Below are 13,602 nucleotides of genomic sequence, written 5' to 3'. Positions count from 1 at the left end.
TTTCCGTGTGAAAAGTTACAAAAAAGCTCATGCCGCCTGTTCATAGAGTGAATAGCTGATTAATACTTCATTTTACACAGAAATATTACCACGTTTTGGCTTTATAAGAGGATTAAGATCTTATATAAAGAAAAGTTAGCAATGATAAAGTAAATATTAGAGAATATTTTTGTTTCCGTTTCAAATAACAGCATTATGAATTTTTACTATGTATAAAATATTCTTGTTAATGTTCTGGTATAAATACATTTTTGCCATTGACAATAACTTACTGAGTATTGCTTTGAAACACATTAAAATATAAATTAAATATTTTTGTGTTGACATTAAAACCAAAAGTCTGATGTGGACACCACACGACTTCCCTGAACGGCCTATTAAATTCTACAAATTTTTCGCTGCATTTCATTTAATTTTTTTTTCCTTGAATTTCATTACAGACATATTTTTCATTCAAGTAATTAAGTTTTGACTTCATGGCAATGCGAACATAAATTAAAACTTCGAAACATCTGCACTAAAAATTGTAAACGGCAGAAAAACACAAAACTGAATTAAAGTTTGTAAAATACAGAAATTAATTAATTAATTCTGCTTTAAAAATTATAATTAATTCTGCTTTAAAAATTATAATTAATTCTGCTTTAAAAATTATAATTAATTCTGCAATAAAAATTTGTAAATTACAGAAATCATAAAACACCAAATACCGTTAAAAACAGTTAAAAAATAATTAAAACAGTAAGACAAAACTTTGGGCACCAAATTGAAAGTTTACTTTTGGTCTCACACCGCAATAGGACACTGAAGTTGCTGGACAAACTGACTTAATTCAGTATTCCACTGAAGTTTCAAATGTAAAGCAACGTTAGAATTTTTGATAAATCTACAATTATTGCATGCAGATTAATTAAAGGCATAAAAGCCTTAACCGGAACATAGGAACAATGTTCATTCAATCAATTTTGAAGCAAAAAGTGCACAATTTAACAACATATAAGAATAAAAAAACTAAGCTATCCGAAACGGATAATAGAGTGAGTATACGTTTGGTGCTGCCGATTTCAACCGAAATGGGAGGTGTAAAACTACGTGTTATAGCAGTCCCGTATATATAATTTCAACGTTCTCATGTTAGTCGTTTTTGAGTTATGCGAAATACATATGTACGTACCTACGTATGTACAAGGAGGGAAAAAAAATCTCTTCTGAATTTGTTTTAAATTTACTTTACAATCCATTTTGGCAAAGAGTCCTTTATTCTACCATACGTACAGATGTCACGTAAAAACATCGTTTAAATGAATTCGATAACCAATCAAAATGAATATTTTCGTTGAAATATGATATCCGAAATATTTCGGGATTGCAATACATCTTTTACTTCGTACAAGGAAGTAAAAAGTGCTTATATGTATATTTAAAGAAATAAGCGTTAATTTTCCTAAAGAATTATTTTGTGAAATATTTCAAATTAAAGATTTCGCATAAAATTCGATAGTATGTTAAAAGCAAATATAAATATTTCTTAAAGAAGGTGGCAGTTCTAAGAGAGAAATTATTTCCCTACATATTAGTTAGGAGAACGAGCCTTAATCATTCACTGTATTCTCAGAAGATGCAACGTACTTATCATTAAAACTTACGCACTGAATAATATACTTCCTAATCTTTTCTCTTCATTAAATCAAAGTTGAAACTAACTAATTAAGATTTCTAACTGAAGGGAAAGCAGCAATGGGTCTAGTTGAACGTAAATGTTTATTATCGTTTCCTTTAAGAGAATAATTGGGTTTACTTTGTAAGCATGTGCATTTTACTTTAATTCACATGAAAAAAATTTAAAAAATTTTACTTATTTAGCAGAAAATTAATAGTATAGTTTAAAATTTATGGGAAATATAATTTCATATTTTAGACACAATAGTATGATTTCAAATGCCGTCTATTTCGTAGCTTACTTTTAATTAGACTATTATTACAAATGCCAATAATTCATTCTTATATTTGACAAAATTTTTAAAACTTTTAAAAAATCTTATACTTTTTAAATAAACTTGTCAGCTTTAATTTGTTAACATTTAAGTCATTCATAAATAATAGGAATTGCGCATATGAAAAAACTTCATAGAATTTTAAAATATCTTAAAGTATTTTTTTAGTGCTTAAAAGCAAAAAAAAACTTCCTTTTTACTGCTTTTATTTATTTTTAACATCTGCTTATTTATCTCGCATTACAGATTTATTTATTTTGCAAATTTTGATGTTCTATTCTGATCTCATAAATTTCTTACCATTTTATGAAACAATATTCATGCATTCAAATAAGTATTCATCAATTTATCAGCAGCATGTTTTCAATTATGCATTATTCATAAACTTCGAAAGAACATAGTAATTCTACAAGTGTTTATTTTTCATTCCATTTTAATTAGTTCTTTTTAAATATGCAATGCATAATTTTCACACGCATTTGAATTTTCATTTGACATTGTACTTTTTATTTTTAGGCACCTAAAATTTTCGTTACATAATATTACGACATATTAAAGCGATATTAAATAATTTATAGATGGTAGAATATTAATGGAGGGTTTTTTCACAAATTGATGAAACGGAAAAAAAATACTTTAACAGACGTCAACTGTACTTAAATGTTCATTTGTGCTTATTATTGCAGTCAATTTCTTCATTTGTTTACTGTTGTTGCTAGGTATGGGTTCTCGGTTATCTCATTAAATAATCGCTCCAGATCAGCTGGAAGATACTGTTTGTTTATTAGAAAAGACTGCAATGCACAGCAAATATTTGAGGAAAATATCTCCTTGCGTTTCGAAAATGTATTTCCCAAAATTTCCAGAACGTCGCCAATTTGGCGAAAAAGTGCTAAATGTCATCAGAGTCATCGAGAGCTTTTATGCACATATGTCACGCTGTAGTTCAACCAACCATTTTAACAATTTATGCATTAATCTGAAAGGTTTCAGATTTTAAATTACGTCCAAAGGGGCGTTTTTTTTTAACGTTTTGTGTGTTACCTTTATTTATTAAATATCATGTTCTTTGCACTTAAACCATAAAATTCAACTCAACAGCAATACCGCAAAATAATTTTAAAAATGAGCATATCTTTAGAATTTCCAATACACAACAGTTCCGCGCGCTGGAGATAAAAAGGTTGTCCCCCCCCCGTAAAGTGTTGCCATTGCTCGCCTTGAAATCGTTGAGTTTGTTAATCAAAAATTCGTTAAAGTTTTACAAAATGTGAAATCGATTATAAAACAAATTCCAAATTTCAAATTTGGGCTTTCAGATGCCCATATTGGCAGCAGGATTACGTCATTAAAAATTGGATGGCTCTAGGTACCGTTGTTTTGTCCCAATGGGAGAAACATACATACATTTATGCAGATTCTTCATTATTTATTTTCTTCAAATATAATACAGGGCGATAGTATTTGGTGGCAACGATTTGAAAAGTGATGCAGCCTTTTAAAGTTTTCAATTGTGAAATCGCAAAATGAAAGCAGTAGTTCTTCATGGAAAAGTCCCTGTGGACTAAAAATTGTACACAGTATCATAGCAATGCACAAAAACAAAAAGCAGTCAAACGGAATTTAAATATTTACAAAAATTTACATGATTAACAAACGTCAAAAAGTCGTTTTAAAATTTATGTCTTGATGTGTAATAACACATTCGATAAATTATAACTTCTGAATAATTTGCTCAAATGATGGTTTTTATGAACATTCGCACTATCACTGCAAACAGCAGATGTATTTGAGGAAGGTTTTTGAGGGAAACATTTATAGGGAAAAGGACGAAAAGTCCATCTGGCCAGATCTTTTATCGGAATTTAAACCCTGGTCGAAGAATTTTCAGCGATTTAATTGTCCGGTGGCTGGTAGGCCTTTTTGCCCGTTACTTTAGAAATAATGTATGTACACCGCTAAAAAAATAAAAATGTGACAGTTCTATATCTCCCGTTCTACTGGGCCTATTGACGAAGTTTAAAGTGTGTTTTTCATGTCTCGAAAGCGTGACATAGTATATATATTACATTTACATATAGCATTTTTCTAATATAGGTATTTTGACACAAAATCGGACTTTTTCTGAAATTATAAGGTATTTCTCCCACTTCCCTAGCGTGCCTTCGTGGTGTAACGGCAACACGCTGGGCCGGTATTCCAGAGGTCCATGGTTCGATTCCCGGCGAAGGCGGTTGCACACTTTTCATCTTTTCTGCTTCCAATTAACACAATGACTCTACAAGTGTCACCCGAACTAAAGGGGTTGTGGATGATGATTCTCCGCACCCAGGATTTGGCGACGAGGTCCCCTAAAACCCTAGTCGTCCTTTAAAAAGGGGAGTATATAAGGTATTTCTCCCACTTCCCTAGCGTACCTTCGTGGTGTAAGGGTAGCACGTTGGGCCGGTATTCCAGAGGTCCGTGGTTCGATTCCCGGCGAAGACGGTTGCATATTTTCATCTTTTCCTAATGACTCTACAAAATAACATGCCAATGTTTTCTATATTTCGATTCTACGTCTCAAATTATACCTAAATATTAAATTTTGTAAAATTTGATGCGAAATTTACGGCGAAAAGCAAAAATTTATCTTAGCGAGTTTTTTTTTTTTTTTTTTTTTTTTTTTTCGGTTGTTGTTGTTTAGTTTGCGCCAAGAACAATTCACTTGGCGAACTTCTTAATATATGGCAACCTGTTTTCTTTCCCTTGTTACAATGTTCAGAGGGGAGAAAAAGTCACATCGATCCTACTTTCAGATAATTTTAACAAAGTGCCTAAACCACATTTGATGTTAATATAGTTTTCAACAAATATGCCAAATTTTCAAATGCAACCGAAGCATCTCGCGATGCGATGTTTTCAACCATATATAAATATCGCGCGATGCTTCGGTTTAATAGATTTTTCTAAATGTGCTGCGTGTAAGATCGTTTACTAAATTAAATTAATGTGCCAAATGTTTATACTTAAGTAATTACATTTATTTAAGAGTAAATAAGCCACATTTGGCTTCATGATTTTTGTAATAATTTGTTTGATAATAAGCTACTACATGTTGCAAGAATGTACTGCTTAATTTTCAACTGTGGATTAGTTTTACTACAGAAACATCCTTTTATCGTTTTCTACTCTTAATTCGAATGTTGATGCTTAAAAGCTAGTGCTATTTAATATCATAAATAATTTTTGTAATCAAATTGTAGACCACGCCTTGCTTTTAAATATACTATTATCAGTAAGAGGAATACTAAAAAAAAGAAAATTCTGTATTGTACGGACCTGATACGAGCATCTCATCATCGCGCTGAAAAACATTAACGCTAAAGTCGCCCTTGAGAATTGGAATTGTGAATTATCTTAACGGCTCCAATGCCAAGTGGACTAAAACGTTCCTTCCAGCGACGTTGAGTCGGATGAAAAGTAAATGAATATGGAATGCATTTTAAACTGACTCAATTTCTTATATATCAAGGAAGCTTCAAAGGCTGCCTTTTCCAGTTATTTTCCAGTATGATGGATAGATAGTTGAGATAATGGTGTCCAAAGTATGATCATCTGTTATAGAAATGCAATGCATTTGAACCATTGGGAAACATATTTAAGTTAAATTTGGGTCTTCTGAGCTGTACAGCTCCTTCAAAGTGGCTTTCAACGAACCAATTTACCGCATGACTATGGTAATGATAGCTTCGGAATACGGTCAAATGTCCTAGTTATTTATTTTCCACTTACATTTCTCTCCATTACATGTTTGGCTTCATGAAAAGTGCACGAATAAATGGGTTTATATGTCCTTTTGCCCAATTTTCCTTCCCCTTTATCACCCGCGGAGAAAAGTTCTTTACTCAATCTCCCCTCACTGTCTTTTTAATTGCATCCCCATATTTCAGATGAGGAAAATATGTATATCACCTATTTTTTATTCAATTATCATTAAAACTAATTTAATGAACTTCAGAAAATTCGAGGATGGATGGATAGATGGATGGAGGGACAGACGAAAGCATAGATGTTCAGAAGAACCACAAGTAACTAGGTAACCACAACACTTTTTTATAACTTGCAGACTAATCTATTAGACATAGCTTCTTGACTGATATAGCACAATAGGTAAGACGTCAAAATGGTGCAGTGTAAATCCTTTGAAGGGAATTACACACAGTGGCCAATGAAATAGTAGCCCAAGATCAATATTTTATTGGATCACCTTTTGCCCGGATAACTGCTCTGATTCGTTTGGGCATCGAGTCTAGATGCTTTACGTCCAGAGAATACCATGCATTGGCTATGTCGCTTTTTAGATCTTGTAAATTATATTGAAGAGGAGAGTACTGTCGAATGCCTCTTTCCACATAATCCCATACATTTTCTATGGGGTTAAGATTCGGGCTATGCGGTGGCCAGGGACGGTGTTGGAATTCAGACTCATGTTCAGCGAACCAATTTTTAACACTTCTGGCACTATGTATAGTTGCATTATCGTCCATGAAGTACCCGTCGTCATCAAGGTAAAAATGCAATATTGCAGGCTGCACTTGATCTGCCAGTTTATCTAGGTATTTTTACTGTTTGTTTACCCTCGAGAAACACCAGAGCACCACTTTCATGCCTGCAGAACATGCCCAATATCATGATATTCCCATCAGCCTTTGCACAGCGCGAGTAGAGCAAGATGGATTCGTGGTTTCATGGGGTTCTCGCCAAATTCGACATCTTTCATCAGTGCAAAATAAGGTGTAGCGTGATTTATCCGACCACATTACCTGTTTCCAGGCCTCAGAAGTCCAGTGTCTTCTTTCCCGACACTACTGCAAACGAATTCTTGCATGTCGGGCGGAAATGAGTGGTTTTCTCACAGGAATCCGGCTATGCATTCTTATCCGCTGCAATTCTCTGCGCATGGTTCGAGCTAAGATCTGTTGGAAAGAGCCTTGGATGAAGATCTGATCCAGTTGAAGCACAGTAGCACAGAAGCACAACTGAGTCCCTGTTCTACCGTACAATTCGTCGGAGACGACGTCAATCGCTCTCTTGGAAAACGATGCTCGAATCGCAGTTACGCCTTCTATAGAAGAACTGTGGGTTCTGATTCCAACTTTTGAAAACCTTCGATATGGCTATTTTTGAGAAACCAATGAGATTTGCTTTCTTCGAAATCTAGGCTCCTGCTGAACGGGTACCAATAATAAACTCCTTTTTAAAGGTGAGAGATCTGTCGTTTTCCCCTTTTATTTCATTCATCCTTAAAATCCCTCTTACACCTTACTTATACTAGCATTCTTATCATATGTAACCCACATCATAAACAAAATTGCATTCTTCATCCCTAGCACGCATTCAAATGGAAATCTCAAAGGTTTCTAATTCATTGGCCAGTACGATGTAAATTAAATGTACGAATGAAAAGGTCTATTGCCAATTAAATTAGTGATGTTGTTAGTACTAGACTTTCATTCAAATTTTATAGCTTACAAATGCGCATATACACACACCATCTATATACATAGAGAGAGAAAGATGATATATATATATAGAGAGAGAGAGAAAGAGATTATATAATATATATAGATAGATAGAGAGAGAGAGAGATGATATACTCGTACATATATATTATTATAAAGAGAGAAATATATATATCTCTAGAGAGATATATAATATATTTATAAGTAATATTTATAGTATGTTAAGTATTTTAAATTCATGCATTTTTAGGTACTGCGCAAACGATTATTCTGTACCAAGACACGTAATAGGTGGCGTTAGAAATACTTTTTGTTAATTAAAATTATTTTCATTAACTGAAAAATGGTACACATCTTCTATTTGAAAAGATATAATAAATGAAGCATAATTTTTATTTCTAAGTCTTAACTGCTTAACTTTTGCAGAAATATCTGGAATAACTTCTCAAATGACAGAGTCAGAACTAGTAACTATATTAAAAAGTGTCATTCCAAGTTAAATAAAAAAAATTGCCGGTCCCCATTTAAACGTATATCCATTGATTCAACTTTTAAAGCAAGAACAAACAGAAAACTAATTAGTCAAGCTAATACTAATTTTTAGCAATTAACTATACGCTGATGCTGTCAAGTTGATACTAATTTGCAGCAATTTAAGCAATTGAATTTAAATGATGATTTTGAATTAAAAATGATTTTTCTTAATATGTTAATGAAATAGGGTACTAAGAATTTCTTTTAATTTTCCTGAGTTTAGAGCAATAACATCTTACAAATTCTTGCTTTATGAAAATTTGCATATATTCATGCAAAGTAACTGCTTAACAAGGAGAGTCGCTATTTTGAACCTTCTGAATAAGTAATGTGAAGAGAGTCAGTTTCCGATGAAAAATATACTATGAAACTATCTTCCTGCTAGGCTAATAGGTTTTGTGTTTTAGCAATTGATCGAAATAAAATCTTCTTCAGAGGTAGACAGCAAAAGTATGGTACTTAATTAAAACTCAATCTTAAATCAAATTAAATATCGAATAAGCATTGGTATCCTCATATATCATGGTATTACTTTTTTATCACTGAAATATCTAGAGCAAAAAATTCTTTCTGAACAGACTAACCTTACAATACACGATTTACCCCTCTAGAAAACTGATGTAACATTGTGGAGTACAAGAAGAAAATTAATATTCAAAATTTTAGAAAACATGAAATCTTATAAAATGTTTAACACTTTTTAATCGCATCTTAGTTTATTTCCTTTCCTAAGTTTATTACCTTATAAGGTATTTCTCCCGCCTTCCTAGCGTGCCTTCGCGGTGTAGGGGTTCTGCACGCTGGATCGGTATTCCAGAGATCCGTGGTTCGATTCGCGGCGAGGGCGTTGCTAATTTTTCATCTCTCCTGCTTCTAAAAAAAAAAAAAAAAAAAAAAAAAAAAAAAAAAAAAACCTAATGTTTCTACAGTGGCGCCCGAATTAAAAGGATGATGGATGATGACTGTCCACACCCAGGATTTGGTGATTAGGTCCCCTAGAAACCCCAGTCGCCCTTTAAAAGGGAGGTATATAAGGTATTTCTCCCGCCTTTCTAGCGTGCCTTCGTGGTGTAGTGGTTCTGCACACTGGACTGGTATTCCAGAGGTCCGTGGTTCGATTCCCGGCGAAGGCGATTGCTCATTTTTCATCTTGCCTGCTTCCAAATATATCCTAATGTCTCTAGAGTGGCGCCCGAACTAAAAGGGTGTTGCATGATAATTGTCCTCACGCAGGATTTGGCGATTGGGTCCCCTAAAAACTCCAGTCGCCCTTTAAAAGGGAGAGTATATAAGATATTTCTCCCGCCTTCCTAGCGTGCCTTCGTAGTGTAGTGGTTCTGCACGCTGGGCCGTTATTCCAGAGGTCCGTGGTTCGATTCCCGCCGAAAGCGTTGCTTATTTTTCATCTCTCCTGCTTCCAAAAAATCCTAATGTCTCTATAATGCATCGACAAATGTTTACATAAATCATGTAATCCTATCTAATTCAAACAACTTGCTGAAGCATTTCTTTCCAGAAACTTAAATATATCATACGCCGTAATTTTGGAACAAAAATTCTGATTACTGATGCTGATTTCGTTATCTCGATGCTTATAGCAACGGGAAGAAAAAAAAGAAAAAAAAAAAAGAAAAAAAAAAAAACATTTTTCTTTTTTTGACGTTTACTCTTTTTTAAAAAAACCTGTTTTGTAATGAAATAAAAAAGAAAATTGTAAGCTACAACCCAGAATTCAGAAAGCGGATTAAGAAGAATCCCTGTGAGGTATATGCCTAAACACAATTTATTTTGAGAATTCTTATGACACTCCCAGAAATATCAGTCTGAATAGCAAAACTGTTCTCGTTTCCTTGTTATACAAAAAATCGATGGCAAGCATAAAATACAAGCGCAAACTATTAAATCACAACGAAGCTTCTAAAGATTAATTTGAGATATATTTTTATTAAATCAAATATGCATTACAAGTAAATGCAGTCAATAAGTCTAGATATAAGAACATAAAAAAATATAAAAAATTCTAAAAGCTTCCAGATTTTATACTATGCCCCCCCAAAGAGGTGTTTTCTAACGTTTTGTGTGTCACATTTATTTATTTAATATAATATTCTTCGCACTTTAACCATAAAATTTAATTCAACAGCAATATTGCAAAATAATTTAAAAAGAGCATATCTCTAGAATTTCCGATACACAATCTCACGTGCTAAAGATAAAAATGTTTTTTTTTTTTTTTCTTTTTTTGTGCGGTGTTGCCATTGCTCGCTGTGAAATTGGTGAGTTCCTTAATCAAAAACTCTTAAATGCTTTATAATATATGAAATAGGTAATAAATTCCAAATTTGGGATTCCAGATACCCATATTCGAGTGGAGACGTACGTTATTCAAAATTGGATGGTTCTAGGTACCATTGTTTCATCACAATGCGAGAAACGTACATACATTTAGGCAGATTCTTCATTATTTAATTTCTTTAAATAAAATACTGATTCAGGCTTTTAAAATTTTCGAAGCAAAATGCCAAAACGAAAAATTAATAACCCTTCTGGGCTAACGCCCTTTGAACTAATAAATATAAAATCAAACACATTAAAGAAAAAACATGTCTTTGATTAAAGGACTAATTGAAGCAAAGAATAAGCTCTGTGTTTTTTAAAACAAAATTACTCTTAACTTAATTTTTTTCAGGGTTTTCTAATTAGTTTTTAATTTTTGCTAATCACATTCTTAAAGAAAATCGTCCTATAAATTCTTAATTTAAAGATACTTTTTAATAAGTCTGTGGAGTTCAGGTATGAAACATGAGTAGAACTTTAATGTCTTGAGATTTCTTAATATTAGAAATTAATCCCCAATTAATTTTCTCTACTCGTGCATTATCTCTTATTAATTGTCTACATCTAATAATAATCTTTCGTTTACTGACAGTACTTGTATGTAGTTTACAACAGATGTTTTCGTTTACGTTGCTGACAGCGTATAGTGCAACGTTCTCTCAAATATATTTATTAAATATTTAAAAGGTAACTCCATCGTGGTGTTTATTAGCAGCGGTTTGGGTCATAATAATGTTAATCATGATGTTTGAAGATAAAAACCTCAACAACTTGAGAATCAAATAAAAGGGTCCTCGAACTCATGGATTATAAAATGTGCTGGCATATTATTTTCGTTTCACGGATTTTGCGTCGACACAAAATAAAAGATATGTTACTTGAGGGACATGTTTGCTACGAGTTCCGTGGGCAAGAGATCTATTAATAAAAATGCACTGTTGCGTCTTGAATAATTAAGTCTTCTCTTTATTAAAGTGCCAGTCGCTTGCTCAGATAGCCGTCTACAATAGTTATCAAAGGAATGGCAACACAGTGACGGGTGGAAGTATTTTATTTCGGACAATGACAGCATGTTTCTAGTAAATCATTGAGTTTGTTCATTAAACGTGAAAAACAAATATCTTGTAGAGATTTAAGTTTACCTTTAGAAGCAAGAAAGATTGAAAAATGAGCAATCGCCTTCGCCGAGAATCGAACCACGAACCTCCGGAATACCGGCCCAGCGTGCAGAACCACTACACCACGAAGGCACGCTAGAAAGGCGGGAGAAATACTTTATAATCTTAAAACACATTTCTTGTAAATCGCTTAGTTATTCCGATTAAATGTGAAATGCGAATATCTTATTCTTTTTTAAATGGAAACACAATACTTAAATCACTAGGCTTATTAATGAAAGTTTAATTGAATGCACTTCGCACGAAACAAAATGAAAACCAATTCTAAATTCAAATGTCAGGCTTCAAGGTGTGCATGTTCAAGTGGCAAACTATTTGTGTAAAACATTTAGTGAATCTAATGTCTAATGTTGCATTTTTTACTTCCTTGTACGAAGTAAAAAGGAAGTATTGTAATCGCGAAAAGCTTCAGGCAGCATATTTCAACGAAAATATCCATTTTAACCGCTATCGAATGAAATTTAACGACGTTTTTGCGTGATATCTGTACGTAAGGACAGAATAAAAGACTCGTTTCCTCCAAAAAAATTATAAAACTGCTTTAAAATTAATTCTGAAGAGAATTTTTCGTGGCGTCTGTACGAACCTATGCACGTACGTATCTCGCATAACTCAAAAACGAGTAGCCTCAGAACGTTGAAATTTTGTATATAGGACTGTTATAACATGTAGATGTGCACCTCGTATTTTGGTTGCAATTGGCCGCACCAAACGTATATAAATATATTTATATAATATATCCACTCTGTTACCCGGCTCAGTGATCTCAGTTTTTTTTACTCTTATATGTTTGTAAATTGTACATTTTTTGGTTTAAAAATGATTGAATTATGTTGTTTTTATCTTCAGGTTAAGGTTTTTATGCCTTTAGTAAATCTGTATGCAATATTTTTAAAATTATCAACAATTTTAAAGTTGATTCTTTCTTAGGTTTTTCTAACTAAAGCTGGAGCGAATTAGCGGCGAGCTGAATAGCAATAGGTCGACCAGGGTTCGATTCGAGACAAACGAAGTGGCTGTATTGGCGTTGTCATGGTTTACCCCATGTGTAGCGTAAATATGGGACAGTTTCTCTTAGAAAATCCTCCTCAAAGATATTCCTCGCCTTAAGAAGATAGCCCTCAAAATTCTTTGCTGTAATCAAATATGCGGAACATGACGAAAGCTTATTGTCTTTTCCTGTACATACGGAAACCTGCAGCCATCTCTTCATAATACTTTACGATAAAATTGTAATTATTTTTTAACCTGATCATATATTTGATAATGATTTCTAAAAGTCTTAACCATCTGATGGAGATTTTAAATATGGACCATCATTGCCCTGTAAGAAGAGCTGGCTTTTTGCCAAGCTAAAACAGTCAGCTGAAGCTTCGAACAATTTTACTTTTATTTCAATAACCATGCTGCCAACACTTTCGCTTAGGTTCGAACCCGGGTCTATCTATCAGTATTCAATGGTCTTTACCACTTGGCACCGGTGGGTCTTCACTGCCGTAGACGTGGATTACTTCTGTGGTTACCAGAGCCTAACTAGGAGTATGGAATTGACAACTGCGTAAGGTTTGGCTGTTTGAGTTATAGGGTCATTAGATTCTTTTGATTCAGAATGGTATGAAAAATGAGCAATGGCCTTGACGGGATTCGAACGTGGACCTCTAGAATATGTGGCAAGTGTGATACGGTTACACAACAAATACATGTAGAAGGGAAGGAGAAAATACCTTACATACTCCCCCCTTTTAAAGGACGACTGGGGATTAAAGGACCCTAGTCGCCAAATCCTGCTGGTGAAGAATCATCACCTTTTAATTCGGGCGACACTGTGAGACATTAGGATTTTTTCATGTCAGGGAACTGAATAATTCCGCGGTCTCCTTGACGGGATTCGAACCAGGACTGCGCCCGGTATGCTAAGGTTACACCACGAAGCCATGCAGAAAGGAGGGACAAAATAGCTTATATTGTATTCATTACTTTTCCTCCTTTCTTTGCGTAAATAATATTGCTTCCCTCTTATGATATTTAGCCAAGGCAGTTAAACTATATTTATAT

The 13,602-nt window shown here is 33.5% G+C and overlaps 1 non-coding gene across 1 annotated transcript; it reads left to right on the top strand.

Annotated features, from left to right (window-relative positions):
- Positions 1-9,091: 9,091 nt before the first annotated feature.
- Positions 9,092-9,165, top strand: TRNAT-GGU (transfer RNA threonine (anticodon GGU)). The gene has a single exon. It is a non-coding gene; the product is annotated as a tRNA-Thr (tRNA).
- Positions 9,166-13,602: the final 4,437 nt, after the last annotated feature.

Source organism: Stegodyphus dumicola, chromosome 2 (genome assembly GCF_044657685.1).
Source record: "Stegodyphus dumicola isolate Sdum_Otavi_A_Nest chromosome 2, ASM4465768v1".
Taxonomy (NCBI): Eukaryota; Metazoa; Arthropoda; class Arachnida; order Araneae; family Eresidae; genus Stegodyphus; species Stegodyphus dumicola.
Note: the sequence above shows the minus strand (reverse complement) of the source record. Positions and strands in the feature narration are given on the sequence as shown.